The following is an 8233-nucleotide window of genomic DNA, read 5'->3' on the forward strand; positions in this document are numbered from 1 at the left end:
AAGTGAAATTCTTGCATTGGTTTTAGTGAAATAGTGCATGACTGTTGTAGGATTCCAGTTTCTACAACATTGTTAATTAATTTTGGGAAACAAGACTTCTGAAAGCCTCTTCTACTTGACAAGACTTCTCCCTTCTGGTGGAATGTCAGAAGAATAAATTTCCTCTGCCTTTTTATAGTACGGCTGTGTTGCTACTGTGCAATAATGGACCAGAACTCTTATCTTCTTGTTACTGAGGTGATAGGCTTAGTTGATATTGAAGTTTTTAACTGGTTTCTTAGGTTTCACTGATTTGTGAGGCAACTCTCCTTAGCTTACATTGTTTTTCCTTTCCAAAGTATAATAATATCCTGGCTCACTCCATGGTTATTCCTAAATAGCAGAAAAAATGAATTATTATTGGTGTCTTTTTGTGGTCTTTTATTCACATGCTCATAGGTATGTGAGTTTCACCAATATAGTCTAAGGTCTCACATTATCATGGCATTTGGTATATCCCTTCGTCTAACTTGTATGAGATGTGGTCCTATGTTCAAGGCAAAAAGTTATTGCTCTTGATGAAAAAGTTAAATCTCAAATCCATGATGTGTTTCTTCAAGATCCTGGGAATTTTCTCTGATGATCACATGATACACAGGACTATCAAACATTAAAAGAGTTGGGTTGATACATCTTAAGTGGTCTCTCATTCTATGGGTGGGAAAAATCAGTTCTTTGAGGGTTGGATCGTGATTCCGCTTAATAGTTGAATAATGACTGAGTAATGGAAAAATAATGAAAAAAATCTTGAGGTGGATTTCATACAATGAGCTTGAAGTTTAGACAAAAAGGTTGATAAGCCTACTTTTATGTGTGTACACACTCCTAGTACCTACATAGAACCTTTTTTGCTTTTGACAACATCTGAATGGACACTGTTAAAAGCTTTAGAATTATGTACATGGTACATTACCCAAAATAATAATAGTTTCATTGCCTTAAAAGTAAAAAGTCTTTTCATAGGCTCAGATTTTGTGCTAAGTAGTGAAAATCAGTATTTCAGTTTGTCTTGAGAACTCAATGATGACCATGTAGTGGCTCAGAGCTGATAGGTGGTCAGCTTTTCCCTTGTCTCTCTTATGACATGGGTTCCATTGATTGGCTGTATTGGAGACAGCTCAAATTGGTATCACTTAAACGATGCAGACATAATTGAAAAGGGTTCCACGTGGTGCGTTTGGCTTGACTGTCAGCCAAAGTCAGTAATAGGTTGAATTATTCTTGAGATTCAGATTGTTGAGCATGTTCATATTGCACTGAATAGTAGAGGCCTTCACGTTGTAGAAATCCATCTTACTGATTTGTGAATGAAAAACTTTGCTGTTTCTACAATTTGGAAATTTAGTTTCCTGACTAGTTTCGATACACTGTATCATATTTGCTAGTCCTTGCATAGCTAGTCCTATGAATATGATACAGTGTATCGAAACTAGTCAGGAAACTAAATTTCCAAATTGTAGAAACAGCAAAGTTTTTCATTCACAAATCATGTTCATATTAGTCAATGTAGTATCTTAAGTGTCCGTCATGTGGAATTGCTCTAAAGGTGTTCAGGTCTGCACCTCTGGTGGCTTTTCTTACATTCCAACATATTCATGTTTTTATGAGATGTGTGTGTATATTGCTTCTTCCTCCTTTTGCTGTTACGTCTAGATTCCTTTCAAAATATCACTACTATCCATTAAAGGATCACCGTAGTTTTCACTCATAAACTCGTTATTACGAAGAGGCGCCCGAAAAGCCGGAGGTTCATAATAACGAGCTTTGTAAGAGCGTTTCTTTTAGGAATCATTGCAAAAAAAAACATACCTTCCCAAAATTCCTTGCCTCTTTAATCTCCCGTACTGATAGTCGCGCTGTGGAATAGCTTCGGCGTCATGTGTATGATGTACGCGATTAAATGTTGAACAAATTGAGTAAATCCTTCATATACGAACAAGTTGCGTTCCAAGACCTTGTTCGTAAGATGATAAACCTAATCGAGGCATAAAAAAGAGTGGTATCTTGCTGAATGCAACACTGCATTACAACGCGTTAACTCACGATCGTGACGAACTGATCTGCCCACGCCGGCGACGCGGCTGGAGCCGAAATAAATTTCTGTCCGCGAAAAGGAAGAACGGGCGAAACGCTGAATAGTTCCTGACTGCATAACGAATTAATTGATTCTTCTTTCAGACTGTACTCAAAGTGCGAGCTCCTTTAGGCTACACCACGTCGCATCGATCAACTCCAAAGGCCGGGGCCGTGGCTAAAGTTCGTAATTTCACAATAGCGAAAATTTCCTAATGACGTTTCTCTTAGAACAGATTGGATTACCTTTTTCATCGGGACCAACGATTTACTTCGTAAAAAAGAGGAATTCGTAATAACGTTGTTCGTATGAACGAGAGTCTACTGTAAATTGTTGGTTTATAGCGTAATGTTTTTGGTTTTGAATGATTTTCATGTTCTTTATCTTTCTTTCTGTGGGATTCTGCCGAACATATGTAACACATCCTCTTCTCAGGTGTAGGTGTTTTTAGGTGTAAGGGATATAAAAAGTATAGTTTGCTTGTTGTAAGGAATGGATTTAATATATTTTCTGTCCCTCTGTGGGATACTGGTGACCGTATAAACCATGTTCTATTCATCCTAGTCTACCACTTGGACTTCTTTTATCGTATTAATTCAGTAGTTGAAAATTATTGAACCATGACCTGTATCTATCTGATCTAGGATATCCATCCAGGACAATTGGTTAGAGCACGTGTTGTAGTTAAGGGTATCCTGTCAAAGAGAAAGTAATAATCAGATTCCTAACTCCACAATGAATGGAGTTACTGGAAATAGAGATCCTTCTCTGGAAACTCCTATTATACCTAAATGATGTATAATTTTTTAAAGGGCATTTCTTTCCATGGGGTGTGTAAGGTTTCCCGAGAACTTCTCTTAGCCTTTAAGAATTTTCTGACTTCACTTCATAGAAATGAATAACGCGCATAATAGAATATATTATAAATTCTTCTACAATTTTTACATATGTCCTACACGTTTCGCAACCTGGCGTCATCATCAGGGTGTTGCATGAATCGTGATGTTATAAAAATGCCACTCTCTTTTCACTCAACTTAGATGATGCAGTGTAACTTTTACTTGTTGAATGGATCCCCCAAAAAGTTTCATGTAGTATCCTGATGATGCTGCAAGACAGCTAAACTATTAGGAAATTTTAAAAAAAGCTAGAGGACTACAAAATGTGTTATTATTAATGAATTCTTTGAGCCTGTGTCAGTTGCGTGTTGGTTGGGAAGGGAGATGGAAGAGGTTGGAAGGAGTTGAGATCGTGAGTTGGGAATTGATGCCGCCACGATGGACGGATTTTAAGTTTCGCATACTGTTTACGACGATTTTTCATGGTTTTGTTTCTGAGATTTTAATGTTGTTTGTTTTACTTCTTTACGCTATTCATCTCTGCTGACCAGTGGCGTAGCAAGGAATTTAGTTCAGGGGGTCCAAATCTTGGGGGAATTTTTTGAAAAATATGGTATTAAGTAGAGGGTTTTAAACTAATTTTTTTCACTGTCGAAAATACTTCATTTTCAAAGGATTTTGTAAATTCATGATCTTATAAAATTTTGTTTTCTTTTCTTATGAAGCAAAGTAATTGGGGTTTTTATATTTCGGGGCGGGGGGGGGGGGGGGTAGTGGGGACCAGAACCCCCCTCGCTACACCACTGCTGCTGGCGTCTACATTTATCAACCTCATCAGCCCGTGTTCTACAACATTTAATCTTCAACTCTTTTTTAATCAACCGGGCTTGTTTTTACGAGGTGTTCCTACGTGTTTTTGCCCTCAGCCGTGAACTACGCGCGTAAAAAGTGAGGAATTTGTGGGCGAAATCAGCATATATCCTTAAAAATGCGGCTCCGCCGAGGGGCCTGTTTATCGTGGTGTCATGTGCTTCGAGGATTCTAAGTTTGTGTTAAAGAAACTCATTGCCAAAAAGTTGCAGCCGACAACATGATTACTTCTAACATTATCTTTTAAAAAGTTCTGTAAAATGCATGTCTTTATTTAGTAACAGACGTAATTATTGTTCCTGCCGGTACCACTCTCCCTCCTGTATTGTATTCATATGTTTTGTATATTTTTGCAAGAAAACTAGTGTAAAGAAAGTACTTTATGAAACACATTCTCCATTTGAAAAACCAAATTACACCGTTTCTTTTACACACTTATTCCCTGAAAGCGTGAAAGCGCATAAATTTCGTAAGGGCTACCTAGTATGTATTATTACGTTTACTTTTTGCGATTAACAATTATTTTCCGTACTCGGAGAAAGTGCGACATATTTAGTCGTTTTCATTCTTTTGGAAATCTCAAACTGGAGTTATCATATTTTTGGCTCCTCCTGAATATTAGTATTTCTGCACTCCTTTAATCAAATTATACTTTTTTTACTTCTTGCATAATCAGGTCGCAGTTATGCATATTTTTCCAATCAAATATTCTATTGTCTTTGGAAGCATAATCAGGAAAAAAGGTAATAAAACGTTTTAAGTCAATTGCGCACATTCAGGATATGATAAAGATCCTCATTATTTTTTCCTTTTTCTGTGATAGGGAGTATGGTAAACTCGTAACTTCAAATGAATAAAATGGAAATTATGTTTTCGTTGTTGTTCCACGGTAACAGACTGTGATCGTGTCGGTGGAAAATTTGGCCTCTGCCGACTTTTGTTTTAACAAAAGCAATAAAGACGGTGAGCTCATTCGTCCTGTTATAAAGGTCGTTTCTCTTTCATCCTCCGTCGTGAAATGTTTGAACATTAAAGAGGAGCTACATTTTATCATATATTGACCAATTTGACCCATGTGCAGCGTGTTTTCTCAGAACGAGATATGCTATCAGTGGGGTCACTGGTCAGAGGCTGCTTTGACAGCATTTCATTCCGAAGGGTGAGAGGCAATAGGTTTTCGTAGTTCGTACTTTAGTCCACAGATGTCAGCATTCTTTTAATGCATAAGTTCTAATTGTTTTGTAGCCGAAGGCTACATGGCTTGTAATGTGAAATATATATGGTACATAGATGTGTAGGTTGCTTACAGTGATGCAGTCAGAATAAAATTTTTCTCGGGAATTCTTTTGTGTAAGGTTACAATTCTGGGGGTTATTGAGTTCGATTTTACGCTTAAAAATGTCTCCCCCAACAATTTCGGTGGGATTTGAGCACTTTGACAGCACCTTACACTCGCTAAGGTTGTGGTTTTTAATGGAAAAAATCATAATAAAATAAAATTTAGGCCCGTTCCACATGGACGCGGACGGTCAGTGCTACGCGCGCGGATAAGGTTCGATTGACGTTAATGGAAGCTTACCTATGAGTACGGACTGTCCGCAAGCGGAGGAGCCATCAGCGTGGCCCCTCCGCGCGCGTAAGGGTCATGGCACAGAGACAGGTTTGTACTTGCACATGACCGCGGACCGCTGATGTGGACCAAGCAGATTTATCATTGGAAATAGAGCGAGCTTGTAGGCAACAGTGCGAGTGCGTCTTTTCACCATGTATGGTGAAAGTGGTCATACGAAAATAATTGAAAAAATTTCATCACGACGAACTTCAGTAAAAGTGGTCTCGAAAGTTGCTTTTAATTTTTTTGTGCCGCAATAGGGTGCACCCTAAACCTCCTAATACGGGCACCTTTCTTCCGTTTTTTCTAACCTGGTATACAGCAATTGCTTGAAAAGCACTTGTCAGTATGGCGGTCTTCTACCTCGGCAAGCTGCATCAGCTGATATTGTGCCGGAAGCGGACAGATTTTGTCCGCGCCGATGTGAACAGCGGCGACCGCTCTCCGCGCCCCGCGCGCGTAGCGCGTACCGTCCGCGTCCATGTGAAACGGGCCTTTGTGTTAAGGGGTTCATTTGTATGTTTTTAAGTGGTGTGTGTTGGGTTATCTTCCTTTCAAAATACGTCAGAGTTTTGTTTCCTTGTATGTCCTCAAGAAGGTATTGTCTCAAAATAACGTTAATAGTTTCTGAGGGTTATATTAAAATAAATATCAGATTTTAGAAATGGGATTAACAATGTAATCGTCGCTCGAACAAACTTTTAAAGAACCTAGTCAGCATTGGTAATCTTGAGACTAATGCATTAGTATCGCACTTTCATGGAATAAATAATTGTGGTGAAATCGGTTCCACCTCACCCGGTAGAGAAAATTCGATGAATGAACTTGAAAAACATGCATCCCTCCGAAGTGTTAGAAAAATTTATCTTTTTTCTGAAAGTAGCCATTTCCACGGAAAATTAAAACATCCCACTACAAATAGACTTATGTTTGTAATAGGCTTTATTATCAAATTTATTTGTCTGTCGATTGTGATAGAGTTGGACGTAAAAACAGAATCATATTTTCCGTCGCTTACATCTCGAGCTATCCGCGACGAAAAATTGACGGCCTCAGCATATTCACAGGGAATATGACGACGTAACGAACTCATATCGAGCGGATGGCAGATTCTCCGCTACTCCTTGACCATTTGAATGGGCCTCATATGGTTGATTGTAGTTTGCATTACTGTGAGCGATTCCGTCCATCAAAAAAAAAAAGGTTCTCTCGGAACGAATAAATGAACTAGAACTCTAATAACGTCACCAACTCATGAAAAGTGGGCAACTACTTTTGAGTTTTCTCATCTTTAACTTAAGAGTAAATGGCTGAACGGGTAAGATTTGTATTTCCTCGTAACTTCTCTTTACCTTCCACCTAATTCATTTAATGAATTGCACTTTCGGGTGTTAATGAACTACCCTATTCAATTTTGATGCGGTGTAATAAGCGCCTCTCGATCTACTCTCAAGTCATATAAAAGTTTGGTAAACTTCAGGTTGTTACTTTTTTCCAAAATGATGGCAGTTGGATCAGTGAAAATCCCTTTTATAATTGAAAATTCTATCAATAAAAGTACAATGCCATAGCCCTTTATTACTTTGAGATCTTTCGATGCGTCTTTAGACCTTTGAAATCAGTCACCATTCGAATTGAAGGGGAACTAAAGAACCTTACGTGGGGGAAAATTAATGCCGTTAATTGGTCATTTGTCTGCGTGTGCAAAGGTTTAAAACTTTTCTCACTTTTAACTTTTGATTCGGTCTTCACTAACTCAATGAGCCGCCATATAACATCATGTTACAAACGGAGTGTTTGTAGTGATATTTATGGCATCTAACGCGTTTTTGTTATTCTGGAGCAGACAGAACACCTTGATAACCAAAATATCAGCAAAGGGATGGTGGCTTTTTCACTACCTTTTTTTTTTAAAGTAACGATAATTTAAGAGACTAAAATATAACAACATCCGTATTTTCCGTTTCTCGATCCGTTTCCTATCTTCTCGAGCAATTCGCGGCGGAAATCGACTGCTCTTTATGAAATTTATGATAAATAGATCACTTTAAAAATTATAATCTCTTTCATTCTGATTACAGTGTGGCCTTGTTTGATTTTCATTTTTGTAGACTTAATTTTAAAGAAAAAAATAACCCTGTCGCAAATAAGTTGATAACGTCACTGACTCATGCTGAGCGGATCATTACTTCTACATTGTTCCTCGGCGTCGCATATCGGACACTGATGATTCATTGTTGTTTATAGTATTGTGAGCGATTCCCTCCGTCAGTAAGGGTTTCTACGTAAACGAGTGAACGAACCGTAACTGTAATGACGTCACCAACTAATGAAAATTGGGCGGCAAATTTCGCTTTTTTTATGTTAAACTTATAAGAGAAAGGCTGGATCAAGAAGGTTTTTTTCGTTGTAACTGACCTGCCCCTTCCATTTACAATCTAATGAATAGGAATTTCGGGTCTGAATAAACAATCCCGTTTTAGAAGTGTTATCTCTTCCGTTTGAACGTTGCGCTCACAGAACATGCAGATTTGTTTGAGTTCTTAATCAAATTTGGCCCCATATTACTGCAAAATATTTACTATTCAACTTTACTGGACGCATATCGGTCATTTGTAATGATATTGTCTGTTTCTATCTCTGGGGAGTGAAAGATAAGCAAATGTCATGAATACGGCATGGATTTTAGCTAGATATTGTAATCTTAAAATTTCTTTAACTGTTCCATTCCAAGAGGGAACGGGTGTGTTTCTTATTATCTTTAAAGTGAAGTCTATATAAATGAATATTAAGCAAGAC

The sequence above is a fragment of the Ischnura elegans genome, chromosome 10 (genome assembly GCF_921293095.1).
Source record: "Ischnura elegans chromosome 10, ioIscEleg1.1, whole genome shotgun sequence".
Taxonomy (NCBI): domain Eukaryota; kingdom Metazoa; phylum Arthropoda; class Insecta; order Odonata; family Coenagrionidae; genus Ischnura; species Ischnura elegans.